The following is a 22,282-nucleotide window of genomic DNA, read 5'->3' as shown; positions in this document are numbered from 1 at the left end:
AATGTGACCGGATGCTGGAAAGCTGGCAGCCAGAGAAAACAGTAGTGTATTTGGCAAATTTTCTTTTGCAGGGCTTTTTACTGTAAAGAACATTGGCCTCCACGGACTAAGAGAAATTTTGCGTCCCTTTCTCGAATTTGATCTCTTTGTTTCCATTTTAATAGGTCGTGGGAAGTTTCCTGTGAATACGTAAACAAGCTTTGTGTTTATTTTAATCACTTTTTCCTCCTGTTTCCAGGCTCTGGACAACCCCTGGCCCTCACTTGAATTGTGGTGGTTACAGTAGAACACAACCTGGTTGTAACTCAAATCTTTCCTTTTGTAAGAGGAAGTGGTGAGATAAATAAAGGGATGGTATTTCCTTAAAGCAGCTGCATCTCCTATTAACTGGCTAAAGAACCAACTCCTCAACAAAAATTAGTCAACTGAACTAGTTTAAGAAAGAAAAGAAATCTTTGAGCTGGCGAATTTGTAGCTTTGAAAACGGAACACCTTCCTAAGAAAGAATCTCTCACTTTCCTGTCATTCCTGAATAGTGCATCTCTCCTTTATTTCTCAGTGAATCACCTTGAAAATGTTGCCATTTTATGATATCTAGTCCCTCTCATCTGAGTAATCAACCCACTGTAATCTGGCGTCTGCCCTTACTACCTTACTGAAACTTACAAAGAAAATGATCAAAATGACCTGCTTATTGACAAACACAGTGGATATTTTAAAGTCCTTATCTTATTAGATTTCCCTGCTGTATTTCTAGATGCTGACCAACTTCTCCTTTGAGATATTTCTCTTTTCTTTGCCATGATAACATGCTCTCCTGATTCTCTGACATCTGAGAACAATTCTTTTTTTTTAAGGCAGCAATTATAAAATTTTTAGTATTCTTCAAGTAGAGAATAAAGAGTTAAGTAAACACTTTCTAACTTTTAAATCAGATCAATTCTTAGAGTTCTTTCCTGAATCCTCTTCCCCATCATCTTAAAAATAGGTGTTCTTTTGTGTTCTCCACCTCTTCTTTATCTTGTTTATTTGTTCTTATGCTTTCAACATCACCTCTACATAATTTTCACATCTGTATCTCTAGCCTAGACTTCCTCCCTAAGTCCTTACATCTTCACCTCCCCATCTGACTGTAGTCATGATTATTATGAACAGTTCGAACTCAGCTCCTGCAGCCAGACTCCCACCACAAGTGCCTGCTGCTGCACGTCTTTCTGCATTCTGCCCCCAGGACCTTCTCTGATACCACAGGAGTTGGGTAGCCCACAGTGGGGGAGTCAGTAGATAAAAGCTCCAGACTTCCATCCTTCAGATGACTAATTCTTGAAAGCATTCTTTGTTCTCAAAAATCCCTTGTTGCCCAGAGTACTGATCTCAATAAAGTACCCTGACATTGTCTCTTCCTCCTTTACCATCCCATTCTTCTTACCTGGATGCTCTTGCTTTGTAGGATCACTATCCAAATAAACTACCCACACCCAGGTTCTTATCTCAGGCATTGCTTTTAGTGAAACCCAAAGGTATTTGGTACCAAGAATGGTCCTGGAAAGCAGATTCTCAACATGAGACTCTATGGCCAGACCGTCTCCATTTAGATGATACCAGTAGTATAATCACTGGTGGGAGCAGGAGAGTGATAAAACCCAGCATGATGTAGCATTCAATTACTGAGACTCTCACCCATAGTGAATGTGATGAAATATAGGGGAAAGGAAAAGCATTGCATGAATGATATGGGCTGATGGTAATTACCAGTATTGTGGAATTGAAAGTTTTTTGTTAGATGTCATAAAAGGCTTGAGAGAATAGAATAGGATATGGAGTAGAAATAAAATAGAATCACATCAGCTATCAACTCAGTGCACACTGGAAGATCAGAAAGCTTCCATAGGAAGGTTCAAAAAGACCTTCACTCTTACAATTAGATGGTAGTCTATGTTGAAAGTCAGGCCAAAGAGCTAAACCTTATGAAAAGACTGGATATACAATGTTGACAGATCTCCCAAGCTGAAGACACAGCCATCATAGAAAAATAGTGGAATCCTGAGACCTGATATGAAGACATTTGGGTAGATTCATTTAAGAGGATTGAAGCACCAAATTCTTCTGGAGCCTTCAGACTGCCTGAAGCAGCTTGCTCCCTTCTGCTAGAGAAAAAGAGTGTCCCTTACCTGAATATCTTGTAAAGATCTCACATGAGGAAGAGTCCTAGAAAGATGATATTGCCTCCTTAAGACCCACCATAGTCTCCCCTTACAATGCACAAACTAATAACTAAGGTCATGACCCAGTATTCACTGAGTAAGGAAATATAGTCCCTGCTCCAGAAGAAAATAGCTTTTTTTTTACCAAAATGTAGTATTAGCTTATTAAGGCTTCCTTGGTGGCTCAGTGGTAAAGAATCCGCCTGCCAATCCAAGAGATGCAGATTCAATTCCTGGTTCAGGAAGATCCCCTGAAGAAGGAAATGGCAACCCACTCCAGTATTCTTGCCTGGGAAATCCCATGGACAGAGGAGACTGACAGGCTATAATCCAGTTCAGTTCAGTCACTCAGTCGTATCCAACTCTTTGCAACCCCATGGACTGTAGCATGCCAGGTCTCCCTATCTATCACCAACTCCTGGGGCTTGCTCAAACTCATGTCCATCGAGTCGGTGATGCCATCCAACCATCTTATCCTCTGTCATCCTATTCTCCTCCTGCCTTCAAAATTTCCTAGCATCAGGATCTTTTCAAATGAGTCAGTTCTTCCCATCAGGTGGCCAAAATAATGGAGTTTCAGCTTCAGCATCAGTCCTTCCAATGAATAAACAGGACTAATCTCCTTTAGGAAGGACTGATTGGATCTCCTTGCAGTCCAAGGGACTCTCAAGAGTCTTCTCCAACACCACAGTTCAAAAGCATCAATTCTTTGGCTCTCAGCTTTCTTTATAGTCCAACTCTCACATCCATACATGACTACTGGAAAAACCATAGCTTTGATTAGAGGGACCTTTGTTGACAAAGTAATGTCTCTGCTTTTTAATATGCTGTCTAGGTTGATCCTTTTCTTTCAAGGAGCGTCTTTTAATTTCATTACTGCAGTCACCATCTGCAGTGATTTTGAAGCCCAGGAAAATAAAGTCTGTCACTGTTTCCATTGTTTCCCCATCTATCTGCCATGAAGTGATGGGACTGGATGCCATTGTCTTTGCTTTCTGAATGTTGAATTTTAAGCCAGCTTTTTCACTTTCCTCTATCAAGAGGCCCTTCAGTTCCTCTTTGCTTTCTGCCATAAGGGGGTGTCATCTGCATATCTGAGGTCATTGATAATTCTCCTGGCAATTCCAACTTGTGCTTCATCCAAACTGGCATTTTGCGTGATGTACTCTGCATAGAAGTTAAATAATCAGGATGAAAATATACAGCCTTGACGGACTCCTTTCCCAATTTGGAATCAGTCCATTGTTCCATGTCTGGTTCTGTTGCTTCTTGACCTGCATACAGATTTCTCAGAAGGCAGATAAGGTGATATGGTATTTACATCTCTTTAAGAATTTTCCACAGTTTGTTCTGATCCACATAGTCAAAGGCTTTGGCATCGTCAACAAAGCAGAAGTAGATGTTTTTCTGGAATTCTCTTGCTTTTTCTGTGATCCAACAGATGATGGCAATTTGATCTCTGGTTCCTCTGCCTTTTCTAAATCCGGTTTGTACATCTGGAGGTTTTCAGTTCATGTACTGTTGAAGCCTTACTTGGAGAATTTTGAGCACTACTTTGCTAGTGTGTGAGATGAGTGTAATTGTGCAGTAGTTTGAACATTCTTTGGCATTGCCTTTCTTTGGGACTGGAATGAAAACTGAACTTTTCCGGTTCTGTGGCCACTGCTGAGTTTCCCAAATTTGCTGGCATATTGAGTGCAGCACTTTAACAACATCATCTTTTAGGACTTGAAATAGCTCAGCTGGAATTCCATCACCTCCACTAGCTTTGTTCGTAGTGATGCTTCCTTAGGCCCACTTGACTTTACATTCCAGGATGTCTGGCTCTAGATGAGTGATCACACCATTGTGGTTATCTGGGCTATGAAGATCTTTTTTGTATAGTTCTTCTGTGTATTCTTGCCACCTCTTCTTAATATCTTCTGCTTCTGTTAGGTCCATACTGTTTCTGTCCTTTATTGTGCCCATCTTTGCATGAAAGATTCCCTTGGTATCTCTAATTTTCTTGAAGAGGTCTCTAATCTTTCCCATTCTATTGTTTTCCTCTATTTCTTTGCATTGATCACTGAGGAAGTCTTTCTTACCTCTCCTTGCTATTCTTTGGAACTCTGCATTCAGATGAGTATATCTTTCCTTTTCTCCTTTGCATCTTTTCTTTTCTCAGCTATTTGTAAGGCCTTCTCAGACAACCATTTTGCCTTTTTGCATTTCTTTTTCTTGGAGATGATCTTGATCACTGCCTCCTGTACAATGTGATGAACCTCCATCCATAGTTCTTCAGGCACTCTATCAGATCTAATCCCTTGAATTTGTTTGTCACTTCCACTGTATAATCATAAGGGATATAAAATAGATCATACCTGAATGATATAGTGGCTTTCCCTACTTTCTTCAATTTAAGTCTAAATTTGGCCATGGCTATAGTCCATGGAGTTGCAAGGAGTCAGACACAACTCAGCAACTAAACAACAATGACAACAATACTAGCTTATCTGTTTTGACAGGATTTGGAAGAATATGTGTGGGAAAGGATTGTGAGGGTTAAGATGGGGAGGCAGTATATTAACCTGAATAAGGGTGATTTGTTGACATTGAAGTTCTCTTCCATGACTCAGGATTTAATATCTTGGCAAGAACACAGGAACCCAGTTCTAACACAGAACTGGAATGCCTTCTTAAAGCTTAGTCACAATTATGGCCTGTAAGGGTAGAGATAATGGAACTGCCTTGGCAGAGTACAGTAAAAGGATTTAGAAGGCTCAGGAAAGAGGGAAAGAAAACACCCTAACCATGTTCTGCAGGACAGCCCAGAGGATATATCCTTTACTAAGATAGCAAATAATCAAATTTTTGTAAGACTCTCTCCTATCTTTGAGAATTTCAGTGCTAATTTTTCTCTGCATGCCTGTGTAGATAGTAGGAATTAATGCCACAGTAGTGCATTTCCATTTTGCTGATGGGGCTGATAGAATTCCAAAAAATTAGAGACCAAGTTGTTGCAGTTAATAGTCAGAGGCAAGGTAAAAGTGATTACCATCAGTTCAGTTCAGTCCAGTCGCTCAATCGTGTCCGACTCTTTGTGACCCTGTGGACTGCAGCACGCCAGGCCTCCCTGTCCATCACCAACTCCTGCAGTTTACTCAAACTCATGTCCATTGAGTCGGTGATGCCATCCAACCATCTCATCCTCTGTCGTCCCCTTCTCCTCTCACCTTCAATCTTTCCCAGCATCAGGGTCTTTTCAAATGAGTTTGCTCTTTGCATCAGGTGGCCAAAGTATTGGAGCTTCAGCTTCAACATCAGTCCTTCCAATGAATATTCAGGATTGATTTCCTTTAGGATGGATTACCATTAATAGGCATCAAATCCAAAATGGCAATCAGAGTACCTGGACAATGGTGTTCCTGGGAATGACACAGATGGCCATCTGCCTACAGAAAAAAAATCAAGGGCTGGTGAGCAGTGACTGATGTCAGCCTCCACACTGGAAAATCACAATATACTCAGTTGATTTTCACCAAGGGTCCCAAGAAAATTCAATAGGGAAAGAGCAGTCTTCTCAATAATAGTGCTGGGACAACTGATGATCCACATGTAAAATAATGGACTTGGACCCTTTCCTCACACCATACATAAAAATTAACTCAATATAAATATAAATTATAAATCTAAAGAGCTCAACTATAAACCGCTTATAAAAAAAACACAAGTAGATCATCATGACCTTGGGTAAGGCAACTTCTTAGAGATGACATGCATGTGATAAGAGAATGCAAGGGATAAGAAGAAAAAAATAATAAATTCAACTTTATTTTTAAAACTTTTTTTTTCAAATGCCACCATCAAGAAAATGATAAGACAATTTTGACTGTTAATTTTATTTTCCAATTTTGCTATGGTATGGTGCTCTGTTAATTGGTCAAACACCAATCTACATGTTGCGATGACAGCATTTTTTAGATGTAATTGATATTTAAATCAGTAGACTTTGAACATATTACTCTCCATAATGTATATGGGTCTTATCCAGTCAGTTGAAGACCTTAAGAGGAAAGACTGAGTTTCCTGGAAAAGGAAGTATTCTGCCTCCAGACTTGCCTTTATACAGCAAATTATGAAACACTACAACATCAACTCCTACCAGAATCTTCAGCCTGCCAACCAGCCTACAGATTTCAGACTTGCCCCCACAATATGTGAACCAATTCCTTAAGATATCTCTTCTCTGTATCTATATATATATATATTTTCTCAATATATGTATTCTTCCCCTGGGGAATCATGACTAATACAATAACCTACAGAACAGAAAAAAGTTGCATATTATGTATCTGATAAGAGACTACTCTTATCTAGAATGTATTTGAAAACACAATTCAGTAGTAAAGAAAAAATAACCAAATTTTAAAATGAATAAAAGTTTTTACATAGACATTTCTTCATAAAATATACATGAATGGCCATTCATGAAACGATGCATATTATCTCTAGTCATTAGGAAAATGCAAACCAAAGCCACAATAAAATATCATTTCACATTTACTAGGATCTAAAATCAAGCTGTAAGACCATATCAAATATTGGGAAGAATGTAGAGAAATCATAACCCTCATACATTGTTGTGGGAATGTAAAATGATATAACTACTTTGGAAAATAATTTGGGAGCTAACTGTTTAATGTCAAAATAGAGTTACTACATAATTCACTCCTACATGTGGATCCATATAAAATGAAAATACATGCCCACATAAATATTTCTGGAGTATTATTCATACTAGCCAGGAATGCAAACAATTCAAATATCCATCAACTAGTTACTGGATAGACAGTATGTAGCATACAATAGAATATTATTTGGCCAAAAAAGAGAAATGAAATTCTGATATATGTTGTAAATACAATTTTGATGACCCTAACACATTGCACTAAATGAAAGAAGCCAGTAACATCAGATCAGATATTGCATGATTCCACTTATGTAAAATACCCATAATGGCCAAATCTGTAGAGACAGAATGTCAGTGAGTCGTTGCCTAAGACTGTGTAAGGCAGTGGAAAGAGGAATGTAAGGAATGGTAAATGAATGTTGATGGGGATCGAGTGTCTCTTGCAATAATGAAAATGTTCTAAAATTAGCTTATAGTGATGTAACACAACTCTTTAACTATACCAAAAAAAAATTTATTTTTAATTATACACTTAAATGGGCAAATTTTGTGGTACATAAATTACAGCTCAATAAAGCTATTTTTAAAAAAAGAAAAGAAAATAAATCCTTTATTTGGCTTCCTTCATTTTTTATTTCATTTTCCCATTCTCTTTCCATGATTTCCTCTGATTATCTCCCAAACAAACAACTTGCATTACACACAAATCCCTTTTGTCATTGCATATTTTATGGGAAAATTAAAATAATAGGCAGCTTTGGATTTTAGAATCATCATATACCACATTTGAGAATATTACTCTGACCCATATCACAGTACTGAAGAGGACTGAAAATTCTGAGAGGGCTCAGAACAAGAGAGGACTTAGCAATAGGTCCAGTCTATGAAGCAAGCCTCCCTGCCATTCAGGTCACAAGACCCAGAAGACCCAGTGGTGATAAAGCTACATGCTTTATGGGGTCTCAGTAGGAGACTCAGCACAGAATCCTCTGGTTTGCAGCCATATCTTCCACAATAGAGACTGAATATCTCACTATGGCTAATCATGTATATACAATCAGATCTTCCCAATTTGAGCTGGATATTGTGAGAGCCACCAAATTTTGTAAGGTGGATGTTGATTGCACAGCTCCAATCAATCATATTGGATATAGTATCTCAGTGGGGTCAGGTCTCAACAGGCCTAGAGGATACAAGTAAATTACATGAATATGAGGCCATGATCACTGTATCAGTTACCCCTGATAACTGAGGGCCAGTCTTCAGGACTGGTGAACTCCTCTTCATCACACAACTATGTTTATTGTCTATGATAAGTCCTCCTTGTCATAAACAAAGGGAAATACTGGACCTGCTCACAGTCAGCTCAATATGTTGACATGAGACAAAAAGCTCTGCTCTACAGCAGAGCTCCACTCGTGGACAAAGTAGGCCCTAAGGGACACAGAAAGGGAAATGCTGTTTGACATAAACTTGATCAGTATTGTTAGTTGCCCACTATTTGTAGAGAGACAAATGGCCTGAGTAAGGATATATAAAGATAGTGAATTACTACTACCCAGAGGTAATAGAGTTGGCATTGGATTCCTATTACCAAGAAGCAATAGTACTATTGACTCCTCACTATCACTGCCAATAATGTGCTTGCAAAACCTGTGTTTTCATATCCTGTGGTCTTAGACTTTGTTGTATTTGAGGTCTTAATTCTGAAAGGGGTGGTAATATTTGGGAATTCTTCTACCAGGCAACATTGTAAGTATTCCATTGAATTTGAAACTGTAGTTCCTCATGTCAATGGACCAATTGGCATAGAAGAAAGTACTCTATTGAGAAGAACACTCAAACTTGATTCTCTTGAGGGGTTATAGCTGATACAAAATAGAGATAAAAAGGACTGCATCTGCAGCTTGCAGTGTTCACCATAGTCTACTATGGTGCTTCCATGCTTGCTGATGACTGTTTACTGGCAATTGGAGCAATCACGCCACACAAGGGACTCAGGCCCTTCCATCCAACCAGTCAGGCAACCTCAACCAGTTGGTGTTGGACTGTTCTTGTTGTTTAGTCACTTAGTTGTGTCCAACTCTTTGTGACTCCATGGGCTGCTGCAGGCCAGGCTTCCCTGTCCTTCACTATCTCCCAGAGTTTGTGCAAACTCATGTCCATTGTGTCAATGATGCCATCCAACCATCTCATCCTCTATCACCCTCTTCTCCTGCCCTCAATCTTTCCCAGCACCAGGTGTTTTCCTGTTCTTCGCATCACGGGGCCAAAGTATTGGAGCTTCAACGTCAGCATCAGTCCTTTCAATGAATATTCAGGGTTGATTTCCTTTAGGATTGACTGATTTGATCTTGGTGTCCATGGGACTGTCAAAAGTCTTCTCCAGCACCACAGTTTGAACGCACCAATTCTTCGGCACTCAACTTTCCTTATGGTCCAACTCTCACAAGGGTTAAAAACCTAGTGTCAGGAAGAAGAGGCAGAAGATAGAAATCAATGACAGTCTGAGGACCACTGAAACAACACAGATTGTAGCCTATACTACTGATTCACCTAAACACCTTCCTGCCTTCTGTCCCAGGGCCTTCTCTAGCACAATAGGAAGTCCCATGGCTGACAGAACTTCAGTGCGGCTCATACTTCTTGAGGTTTCCTTCACTTCCATTCATCCAAGTACTTCCTACATCCAGTTGTCTCTCCTTCCCAAGAGTCTGTTGAATCTATCATTTGAACTGTGTCTCCTCTGGGCACCCTGACTGCAGTCTTACTAATTTCAAATCTTCTCTAATATCAAGACAGGCTTTTAAAAAGAAAGTTATGTTTCTGCCCTTTAAATCTTTCAATGGCATCATATCACCTACAAGTTAAGGACTAAGTTCCTTAGCTGGGTATATAAGGCCCTGGATGGTATTTCTCTGCTTACTTCTCTAGTCTGATTTCCTATCATTTTTTTAATCCTCAGCCTTTTCACTCTATAAAAATATCAAGTAGCTAAAGCTTCCAGATACCTTGTAATAGGCATTTACTATCCATTCTCCCTTCTGGAAGCCATATTCTAAGTTATCTCTAGGTGATCAGCGTTTCCCCCTTTTCCAGACTAAGTGCTTACAATTAGACACAGTTACTGTCCCAGGAATGGGCACTACTTGATCAGAGCCAGTAAATCATAATGAGATTTGTTTTTTCAGGAATCCTACAAAATAAAACTTTCCTATTGAAAGAAAACTTTCCTATTAAATGTAAACCAATGAATTACGTGAGCTCTGCATCTGTGGAAGCCACCTGGAGACCATGGGGGATAGCCATGAGAATAAAGCCAACACAAAGGAAGCACAGTAAATAATGGAGCAGAAAGAACTGGATAATGGTCACCTCATCTGAGACCTTATGTATAGCCAAAACAGAAGTTAGATCTGCTCTAGGCTGCTCATGTTCATGAACAGGGCATTCCATTTTTAGCTTAACTTAGTTTGACTCAGAACTTTTTCATTTTGTCCATTAAATATGTCCTAACTGATATAAAATTCTCCAAGCCAGGCTTCAGTAATACGTGAACTGTGAACTTCCAGATATTCAAACTGGTTTTTTAGAAAAGGCAGAGGAACCAGAGATTAAATTGCCAACATCTGCTCGATCATCAAAGAAGCAAGAAAGTTCCAGAAAAAACATCCATTTCTGCTTTATTGACTATGCCAAAGCCTTTGACTGTGTGGATCACAATAAACTGTGGAAAATTTTGAAAGAGATGGGAATACCAGACCACCTGACCTGCCTCTTGAGAAATCTGTATGCGGGTCAGGAAGCAACAGAACTGGACATGGAACAACAGACTGGTTCCAAATAGGAAAGGGAGTGTGTCAAGGCTGTATATTGTCACCCAGCTTATTTCACTTATGTGCAGAGTACATCACATGAAATGCTGGGCTGGATGAAGCACAAGCTCGAATCAAGATTGTCGGGAGAAATACCAATAACCTCAAATATGCAGATAATACCACCCTTATGGCAGAAAGTGAAGAACTAAAAAGCCTCTTGATGAAAGTGAAAGAGGAAAGTGAAAAAGTCAGCTTAAAGCTCAACATTCAGAAAACTAAGATCATGGCATGTGGTCCCATCACTTCATGGCAAATAGATGGGGAAACAGTGGAAACAGTGGCTGACTTTATTTTGGGGGGCTCCAAAACCACTGCAGATGGTGACTGCAGCCATGAAATTAAAAGATGCTTACTCCTTGGAAGGAAAATTATGACCAACCTAGACAGCATATTAAAAAGCAGAGACATTACTTTGCCAGCAAACGTCCATCTAGTCAAGGCTATGGTTTTTCCAGTAGTCATGTATAGACATGACAGTTGGACTATAAAGAAAGCTGGGCACCGAAGACTTGATACTTTTGAGCTGTGGTATTGGAGAAGACTCTTGAGAGAGTCCTTGGACTGCAAGGAGACCCAACCAGTCCATCCTAAAGGAAATCAGTCCTGAGTGTTCACTGGAAGGACCGATGTTGAAGTTGAAACTCCAATACTTTGGCCACCTGATGCAAAGAGCTAACTCCTCAGAAAAGACCATGATGCTGGGAAAGATTGAAGGCGGGAGGAGAAGAGGACAGCAGAGGATGAGATGGTAGGATGGCACCACCAACTCAATGGAGATGAGTTTGAGTAAACTCCAGAGTTGGTGATGGACAGGGAGGCCTGGCGTGCTGCAGTCCATGGGGTCACAAAGAGTCAGACACAACTGAGTGACTGAACTGATACATATATAGTTTCATGTGTCTGTGTACTTGTGCATGTATAAATGCCTAAATGCCTTATTTAAATACTTTGGTTAAATATTATCTTCCTTGGAAATTTTTCCTAATTATTCAGAATGTGTTTGTCACCTGGATCACTGTGTTTTCTCTGTACATAAATACAGAGAAATTTGTACTTGAAATTTATATATTTGAATTTGTCCCCATATACTATATGCATGTCTAATGTGTAGGTCTCTTCCACTAGATTATTAATTCTATTTGTTTCTTAAAAGAGAAGTTTGCTTTCAACTAGCCCAATGACAGGCACATAGCAAATACTTACACTTATATATTGTGGGGGTTTAGTCACTGTGTCATGTCTAACTCTTTGTGACCCCATGGACTGTATCCCTCCAGATTCATTTATGGACTTCTCCAGGCAAGAATATTGGGTTGCCATTTCCTTCTCCAGGGGATCTTCCCAACCCAGGGATTGAACCCCAGTCTCTTGCATTCCAGGCAGATTCCTTACTGACTGAGCAAACCAGGGAAGCCCACATTTATATATTGTCGCCTAGCAAAACTTGCCCAAAATCACTGGCTTAAAGCAACCAAGATTAATAATTTCTCTTTATTCTGGGTTTTGAACCCAGAATTTTGAACCCTGAAGAACCATTCTGGGATGGTTCTTCTGCTTCATGTAGTGTCATCTGGGGCACAAAGACAAGTGAAAACTACCAAATGGCTTCATTCACATGACTATCACTTTACAACCAGGAACTCAGCTGGGACTGTCAGCCAGAGCTCTTGGTTCTCTTCACATGGACCTCTCCTCTCCATAGGACTGCTTGGGTTTCCTCACAGCATAGTGTCTGTGTTCCAAGCAACAAAAGCAGCAGCTCAAGATATTTTTAAAATTTTATTTATTAACTATAATTGACTTATAATATTCTATTAATTTTAGGTATACAGCTTCAAAGTCTCTTCCATTACAGATTATTATAAGATACTGAATATAGTTCCCTGTGCTATACAATAAATCCTTGTTATCTATTTTATATATAGTGGTGTGTATCTGTTAACTCTATACTTTTAATTTATCCCTCCCCCTTTCCTTTCCCCTGTGGTAACTGTAAGGTTATTTTCTATGTCTGTGAGTCTGTTTCTGTTTTGTAAATAAGTTGATTTGCATTCTTTTTTTAGATTCCACATAGAAGTGATATCATATTTGCCTTTCTCTGTCTGATTTACTTTACTTAGTATGATAATCTTTAGGTCTATACATGTTGCTCCAAATGGCAATATTTCATTCATATATATGCATATCCACAATAGAATATTTATATATATATATGCATACTACACACCCTCCACATCTTCTTTATCCATTTATCTTTTGATGGACATTTAGGTTGTTTCCATGCCTTGGCTATTGTGAATAGTAGCAGCTGAAGATATTTTAAAGCCCAGCCTTGCAAGTTACACAGCATCACTTCTATCAATATTGTTGAACAAAGCAGCCATAGGCCAATCAAAATTCAAGCGGAAGAGAAATAGATTCCACCTCTTGATGTGCAAGTAACAAGATTATACTGCAAAAGAGCATTTAATGTGGCAAACGGTGTTGCAGCCATCTATGAAAACAAAGTAAAACAGTCCACTGCAGCACTTAATAATCTCTGAATGAATGAAAAAATGAATGAATATACTATGGTCACCCTTTATTCCTGTCACTCATCTCATTCCACCACATTTGTGTTTAAGGTTTGATGGTGGCACACTTTCTCTTATCGGAATACTCATCTTTTTTCTTTCAGTAAGAGTTTCTAGAATTTTCAGCTAGTAAGATCAAGATTTAGGTCAGTTTATATAATTTTTCTCTAATAGTCTTTTTGTGGGGAAAAAGAAAAACCCTCTTTCAAGCCTGTGTTGCAGGAATGTATTGTGTGTGTGTGTGTGTGTGTGTGTGTGTGTGTGATTGCTTATTCTGTGTATTCAACGGATCTAAAATGCTCTAATATTCTGACTCAAATTTTAAATTCCTGAGACTTTAAAAAATTTTATTTATTTATTTTTGGCTATGCTGAGTATTGTTGCATGGGCTTTTCTCTAGCTGCTGTGAGTGAGGGCAACTCTCTAGTTGAGAGCTGCACGGGCTTCTCACTGCAGCGGTTTCTCTTGTTGCAGAGCACGGGCTCCCGGGCACACAGGCTCCCATCACTGCAGTACATGGGCTCAGCAGCTGCAGCTCCCAGGCTCTAGAGCACAAGCTCAGTAGCTTCCACGTATGGGCTTAGCTGTTCCGTGTCATATGGGATCTTCCCAGATCAGGGATCCAACCCATGTCTTCTGCATTCACATATGGACTCTCTACCACTGAGCCACCAGGGAAGTCCCTTAAATTCCTGAGTTTTAAGGCTGGTTTAATTACTTTATAAAGTAATTACTTTATATAATTACTTTATATAAAACACAATCCAATAATACTTAATAACCATGAGAAGGTGATAATTTGGCTTGTAGCTAGATTCTTGCATCTTTAAAAATAAGGCAAAGGAGTTTATTATCTTACATCCAAGTCTATGCTACAAAACTCCATGAAGAATGTAGAAATGACTGTTTAACATAGATCAGCATTGTATTTTTTCATGCACCATAATAAAATATATACAGTGAAAATTCTCACTGTGTGAGGCTACATGAACATTGCTAAAGTCTCCACAAGTCCATTCTATCCAATGAACTTCTTTAAAGACCAGATGGCCCTAGTCAAGAGAGCTTTTGTTCAATTAGTTATTTCCTGAGGACACATCTCTAGGGTTTGTCCTTTTCGGTATAATTCCTTATTCCCTTTCTATCTTTATTTATTTGAATTTGATCTAACTTCTCTTTGACTTGGGTATTCAAGACATCATCACATCTCTTTTGCTATATGTCTTTATAAATTGCCCTGCTTGGGCTTTTCTACAGTCTCTTCCCACACTAGTTTCTACTTTGGTGCTGCTATTCTTTTGTTTCTTTTAGTTTTGCCTCGTAAACCAAGCCCTAAGTACCAAAACAAATTCTCTGTTTTCAACATTCTTGAACCAGAAATAGTAAACTACATGAACCATTACTTGTCCTAAAACCACCAAACCAGGCCCAATTTCTATGGCTAAATCTGTGGATACAACTATTTGGAGCTTGGCATATATGCCTTCACAATACCTATTGGTTAGGTTCTGTGCATCACAAAATTTCTAATCAAACCATGATGTAGCTAAAAGCCTACTATCCAAGAGCTGAGTTTTAAGTCTCAGATATATTTGAATCTTTGACTCAGACGGTAAAGAATCTACCTGCAATGAGGGAGTCCCAGGTTCAATTCCTGGGTCAGGAAGATCCCCTGGAGAAGGGAATGGCAACCCACTTCAGTATTCTTGCCTGGAGAATTCCATGGACAGAGGAGCCTGGTGGGCTACTGTCCATGGGGTCCCAAAGAGTTGGACACGACTGAAGCGACTTAGCAGGTATATTTGAATCTTAAGTTACTGAGAACTCTGAAGGTGGGAAACCAGAGGAATAACAGCTTTTATAGTGACCCAGGAAAGTGGTTCTCATGACAGCAGCCACCTATGTACCATGCAGAAGCATTCAGAGAGCATGTTTTAAAAATAAGCTGGAATTTATTTTCTGAATACTGAAAATGACACATTTGTTCTTCATTTGTCCTGGTAGGTGAACTTATGTAATCAGGGAAATGGTGCTAGTTCTCTACTTTAGAAATTTTACAAAAACATCTTGTAAAATATAAGGAACAAGGAGTTATTTTCTGTCATAGGGCTGTTCTACAGGGTGATCCACGTACTCTGTGTTTCTTAATCTTTCTTCCCACTTGAGATATCATCAAGGTAATAATGTTGATACTGATTATGGGCTTCTTGATGCGTCTGAAACCTAGAGAGAGGCTGACTCCAACTCCTCTTCATGGGCTGGCTGCTGGAAAAATAATATACTATCTGGTGCTAACTAGCTAATGAATAAAAGAAGGAAGAGAGAAGAACATTAAATTGCTAAATCAAAAACACCAGGAAATTAATTGAAGCCACCAATGTCAGGGAATAAATGTGATGCTGCCTCACCATCAGGATGCCAGCACAGCCTTGATTCCTGTTCTTGGAAGAGCAGTGGGGAAATCAGTGCTGGGTGGGAGCAACAGGTTGAGAAGTGTCTAGAGAGGCCTAAGGGGCTACGAGAGCTGTTGCAATGTTCTTTGGGAATTTTCTAAAAATTGAAGTCATAAATCTCTTCATTTAAGTAGTTGGAAAATCTACTTTAAGCAAATCCATAAATATGAAGATTTTCTCACTTGATCCAAAGGGAGATTTTAAGTCAAATGGCAGGGGTGAAATATATAATTTCTTAGGCATGAACCAAGAGTAAACAAAGGAAGCCTTGTGCTTTTAAATAAACACCCTCCACAGGCTCAGACAGACACAAACTCTGCAGTCCCCAAAACGTTTACACTTGATAGAGAACAGTATATTACCTGTCTTCATAAACACAGAGAAGAAAGTTTCATAATAAAATGTGTTCCAAAATGCATTTGTAAATCAGTTGATTGGCATTGGAACATATATATATATATATATTTTAATACTAAATCTGTAGTTCAGGTTCTTAGATGAATCCAAAAAATTACATAAAATCATGCAGTTGAAAATCCAGACCATTCAAATGTTGAGTACAACAACCCAAGTTCTTTGAGTCCTAAGCTAAGCAAACACCAAAGATAGAGATCAGAGGAAAAGCAGGGTCCATAGTAGTCCAGGAAGATAGTTCCTATGGCAACAAACATATGTATACATTTGCCATTCATACATCAAAAATCTTCAAGATATATAGCAGAATATTCCCTCTATCCAAATCAAAACTTGACCTAAGTTTCTTTCAATTTCATTTATAAATTAAAAAATGTTTTCATTCCATTTTAAAATAAAACTGCTACACCTTAAGTGGTTTCATTCACTTTTTCTATCTCAATCCATATTTTTCTTTCTAAAACTATAGAGCTTTTATTCTGCCAGTAATTTTCCTCCATGTTCCAGGGACCCATGATAAGACCCGTAATATAACTTGTCACTCTTTAAGCATAAGAAACCATTAGCCTTTGCCTACCTCTTCCTCACAGAGGCTTTTATTGCTGTCTTCTTTCTCACTTATCCCTTGAGAAACAGTTCCTTCCAAATTGAAACTTACCAAAACCACTAGTCATTTCGCTCAACCCACAGTGAGACCTAACAATACCAAAATGTATGAGTTTGGAACAGAGAAAGGTTATCGTAGGGGCCTGCAAGTGGTGGCTCACACCTGAGAAACCCCAAATTCCCCAAAAGCTTTCAGCAAATCCCTTTTATACGAAAGGTGAAGGAGGGCTGTGGTTGGTTGTTGCAAATTTCTTGGTGTCAGAGTCTTTGTTCTTGACATCATGGTCAGGTAATAATGTTCCTATAAATCTCTACAAAACAAATACTATTTTCTGTTCTGGAAAGAAAGGGCACAGTCCCCGGGCACAATATTCACCCTCTGAGGTCTAGACCCCAGCTAAGAGGAGGGGGTCCCTGCAAGGCTGTTACCCTGCCCAGGAGAATTCCTCCAGTCCCCAGCCTGGGTCCTCCCTCCAGTGCTAACAAGGCAGATCTCAGTTGGCAGTTCCCTCGGGGCCAGGGCCCCATGCCCTGTCACCACTGAGGGGGCCAGGAGCCCAGGAGCCAACCAGGCCTCAGTCTTACAGACGGTGTCCCATTAGACTGCCACTTCCATCAGGTCACAGAGGTGATGGGAAAGAGGCTCACAGCCACCTCAATGCCTCAGCTTGGCCAGTTGGTGGCCTTGGCAAGGGCTATGGAGCCCTGAAGGCTGGCCTGAGGCCAGGTGAGCTGGAGAGCTCTCGGGAGAAAGCCGGTATCCACCTCTTACCTCACTCTCTGCCTGAAGACCGCCACTCCACCAGCCAAGACGAAACGGGCCGCTAACGGTTGCTCAGTGACCGCGGTTCCCTGGGGGAGGGGCCCACTGCAGGGTGGACCAATGACTGGGCAGAACCTCTAACCACCGCTCTAAACTTCCGGTTAGTGGTCTCACGGGAACGGTTGCCCAGTAATGGTGCTACGGGCTGCACACTGCCCTGCTGTTTTGTAAAACCACTGCTCATTTGTATTTAGAGAACTGTTTAATGTTTGTGTTATGGTATATCCCCAGCCTTTGCCAGGGATACTAAACTCACATTTCAATGTTCTTCAACAGTGAATCTCCTCAATCAAAAATGGCCTTACCTTACATGTTCCAGAATGACATATTCACCAGGCTCCTCTGTCCATGGGATTTCCCAGGCAAGAACACTGGAGTGGGCTGCCATTTCTTCTCCACGGTATCTTCCTGACCCAGGGCTCAAACTTAAATCTCCTGCATTAGCAGGTGGATTCTTTACCACCAGGGAAACTATACAGCCATTACTTATAATTCCCTATTGAATTTATGATGGACATAATAAATTCTTGGATTCTGAATTAAGAATTAATTCTGGGATTTTAAGTGTCTAGACCAAAAAAGAAGGTTCTATTTGTCATTCTCCCCTCCTATTGCTCTCTTTTCCTCTCTATTCTTTTTTCCAGAAAGTTGCTCAGCCATGCACTCTTCCAGAGCTTGACTCTTACACTTCATTTTTCAAGCAAGACATGCTACTGAGATAAGGTCTTGGCTGACTTACATTCTGCACCAGCAGCTGTAATTGCCTGCTGTGTAGACTGTCCCCCAGTACAGCAGGGGGAATTGTATTAGAGACGCCAGTGGGTTTTGTATAAATAGTCTTTCTAAGTCGTTAGTGACCATTCTCATTCCCAAGATTGCCGTGAAAAATTACGTGTTAGCATCAAACCTAGCTCAGTGTAAGCCTTCAAGTTCCCAGCCAGTCTCAGGAGATCCTACAACTCTTCTCTCTTGAGATAGTCTTTGTCTGCTGGCCAACACATAGCTGAGAAGCAGGCAGACGGGTGCACACCTCGTGAAATTTAGCCCAGGTCTTCCAACTTTTAAGTATCATTTCCTGTTTGCCTTGAATTAAGCGAGAGTTGCTGCGGTGTCATACATTATTCACCAAGTACAGTATACTACAGTTCACCTTTCCAGAGGTGTCTGAAACATTCAAGACTTATGTCATTGGCTCAAAATTTACATTAGGTTGACTCCAAATGATAATTTAGTTCATACATCATCCTGTTGGCCAAAAATTCAATTTTCTATTATGTACTTAGTTACTGACTTTATTTCTAGTCTTAATAACTTTTTAAAAAACTCTTTTATAGTAACAACTACTCTAACATTGTTACCTCTTCAATGAAAATGTTAAAATTAATCAGAAATGCAAAGTTTTAGTTCACTAAAGTGTTATTTTCTATTTTTAAAAGGAGAGTGTCAATTAGTCATAAATATCTGGTTTCTAGCAGATTCAAGTGACTCAGTTCTGCATAAGGACAAAAAGTTTCATCACCAGAGGTGATAGAACACAAATTACAGACAACAATCCTGCTAATTCACATTGGCAAAAAAAAAAAAACAACAACAAAACAAATTCATGTAACTCTAGATAAAATTCCTATTTCTTACCAAGGGTTTCACCAACAATCCTCTTAGAATGAAAAGTTCAGCACACTTGTGATAGAAGAAACCAATTTGAGGCAAAGGTAGTTTGGGGTAGCTATTGGCATCTCACTGAGTAACAATAATAAAGTATTCTACACATGTACACCTGTTTCCATTTCAGTGGAAGAAATCAGTGGCATCTGGGTTTGACGCTCTTATGACCAGGCGAGGCAGTGTATCACAATGGTTAGGTGTATAACCCCAGGAACATACTTGAATGAGTTTGCAGCCCATTCTACACAGTCAATGTGTGTGCGAGCGTGCTAAGTTGCTATGGTCATGTTCATCTCTTTGTGACCCTATGGACCGTTGGCCCAGGAAACAAACTTGCATCTCTTACATCTCTTGCACTGGGAGGTGGGGTCTTTACCATCAGCGCCACCTAGGAGGCCCAACACAATAAATAACCTGAAATGAGTTAATCAAGGTCTTTGTGTCTCAGTTTTTGCATTTTTTAAATGGGGATGATAATAATAAAACAAATTTTAGGAATATTATAAACATCTAGACCAGTACCTGGTCCAAAAAAAAAAATAATTCAACAAATGTTAAGTCCACGGCTATAGCTGTGAAAGCAAAACTATATTTTTATTTTTAAAGCTCCCAGTGGCTGCAGCTAATGAGGTTGTGACTGGCCTTCTTAACATTTCATTCACACATTTCCAGTAAACTGAATGCAATGAGAGCAAAAGAAATCATTCTGAACTGAGAATAGGGCTATAGTGACTGTCTTTGCCACCAACTGACGGTGATCATACTTGATTTGGGCTATTTCCTTATCTGAAGACTGAAGGGAGTAAAATTTTTATCTCTAAGTTCCCTCCAGATCTTACAAAAGAGACTGTACTTGACTATCTTGAAACAATTGGGATGCAACTATTTAACAACCATTTTTCAACAGGCATGTTTGCATGTTTGCTTTTAGGTATGTTTTCCTTCTTTTAAACTTTAAATCAAGGGTTTGTGTTAACTAAAACAGGATTTCATGAATTTTGAGCCAGAAATACAACAAAATGCATTTTTATACCAAAGAGTCAATAATAACATATTATACTCGAAATGAACATAATTTTTTAAACATAAACTTCTAGTTTAGGGCAACTTGGAAAATAAGGACTTCAATTAAGAGCTATATAAAGGAAATATAGGGAGATAACAGAAAGCAAGTGTAACTCTTAAAGGAAAATTTAAATTACACTTTTAAAAAACATTTTTAAAACAGAGTCATCTTTGCAGGGAGCCCATAGTCTTGAAGGAAGGTGCTAAAGAGTCAGAAAGAAGACAAACCAATTTCAATCTTCAAAGATAGTATTATCTCAAGGAAACAGATGAGTGCCTCAAGAGAAAAGTTGGACAAGAAAAAAAACCTGATAAAGGAGAACAAAGGGATTTTCCAGATAAATAGAGGGATAATGAAGAGATATGTGGATCAGGAGGAAGTTTTTTTTTTTTTTTAAGTTATAAAGCAATCAGGACAATAGGGGAAACTTGGATATGGACAACATATTAGGTAACAGTGTGGTGTCAATGATAATAAGATTGTGGTTATGTAGGAGAATGTCTTATTAGAAGATATATGCTCAAGTATTTAAGGGTAAGTAAAGTGAAAAGATGCAGCTTATTCTCAACTGGTTCAGGAGGGAAATGTTAAAAAGAAATAGAGTAAATGTGGCAAAATATTGGCAATCATGAACGTAGGTGAACAATCTGCAAGTGATCATTGTATTTTTCTTGTAATTTGACTGTAGGTTTGACATTTTTTAAAAAAAAGAAGTTCTCAAAATTAAAAAAAATTCACATATAACCTTTGAATAAATGTTATTGTTTACCCAAAAAATGAGCTTTCAGATGTATTTGACCCTTGTCCATTCTCCTCCTCCCCTAGAACTTAATCGAAGGAGGAGTGTGTGAAAATAAACCCGTAGTTGCTGATTAGTTCACACATCAGAACATCAGGGGCTTTGGAGGTTAGTGCTCTTCTTATAATTAGAGCCAGTTATTTTGTGGTATCTATTGGGTAACATCGAGAGAAAAAAAAAATGGGAACCTCTAAACGTAAAGTCAGCCAGTGGTGAGAATAAAGCTAGTCAGGGGAATTTCTTCCCCTAGACTGAAGTGGTGTAAAGTCTTGAGTGGATAAACCAGAAGCGATAACTCAATACATAGAGCCATATGGCTCACATCTCTTGGGCAGGCATGGGTGGTAGAAAATTGATTTTGGTAGTCTATTGAGCCTTTTTTAATTATAAAAAATCAACTTGTCTAAAAATACAAAAGGTGAAAGAATTTTAAAGGAACCCTCGAAAGGTGGAATTTTTCTTAATGAGGAAGCATTCTATCACCATTTTAAATTTAAAATTATAATGAACAATTCTGGCAAGGAGAAAAAGAAATGGTGTTCCCATACATTACTGATTTCAGCATAAATTAGTACAGCATTTTTGGTAAATAATTTCACAAGAAGTGTCAAGAGTTACAAAAATATTCTTTTCCTTTAATCAGTTATCACAGTGTATCTTAAGGAAGGAGAGAGAAGTAAGGGAGAAGGAGGTGATGGAAAGAGGAAGAAATGAAAGAAGGGAAAGAAAGAAGTGAAAAGAGCAGAAGGAAAGGTGAGCTATATATAATAAGATGGTCATTGCAGATATCTACAAAAACAAAGAGAGGCTAAAAAGAGAGAGAGGAAAAAGAAGGAAAATGTTCAATAATGATGACATGCTTGCATAATGCACATCAACATTTGTTGTTGTCGTTCATTCACTGTCATGTCCAACATCAACACTAAGTATATAAAATATTTTGCAAAAAAATAAAATAAAATATTTTGCAAATTGTAAGACTATACATACATACTAGATCTCTTCAGTCGTATTCAACTATTTGCAGTCCTATGGACTGTAGCCCACCAGACTGTCCATGGGATTCTCCAGGCAAGAATACTGGAGTGGATTGCCATTTCCTTCTCAAGAGGATCCTCCATACCCGGAGATC

At 39.0% G+C, this 22,282-nt stretch overlaps 1 long non-coding RNA gene across 1 annotated transcript; it reads right to left on the bottom strand.

Annotated features, from left to right (window-relative positions):
- Positions 1-6,063: 6,063 nt before the first annotated feature.
- Positions 6,064-17,627, bottom strand: LOC139030235 (uncharacterized). The gene is made up of 2 exons (XR_011482532.1): positions 17,570-17,627; positions 6,064-9,336 (listed from the first exon to the last, which is right to left on the bottom strand). It is a non-coding gene; the product is annotated as an uncharacterized lncRNA (long non-coding RNA).
- Between the last annotated feature and the right edge of the window lie 4,655 nt (positions 17,628-22,282).

Source organism: Odocoileus virginianus, chromosome 21 (assembly GCF_023699985.2).
Source record: "Odocoileus virginianus isolate 20LAN1187 ecotype Illinois chromosome 21, Ovbor_1.2, whole genome shotgun sequence".
NCBI lineage: Eukaryota > Metazoa > Chordata > Mammalia > Artiodactyla > Cervidae > Odocoileus > Odocoileus virginianus.
Note: the sequence above shows the minus strand (reverse complement) of the source record. Positions and strands in the feature narration are given on the sequence as shown.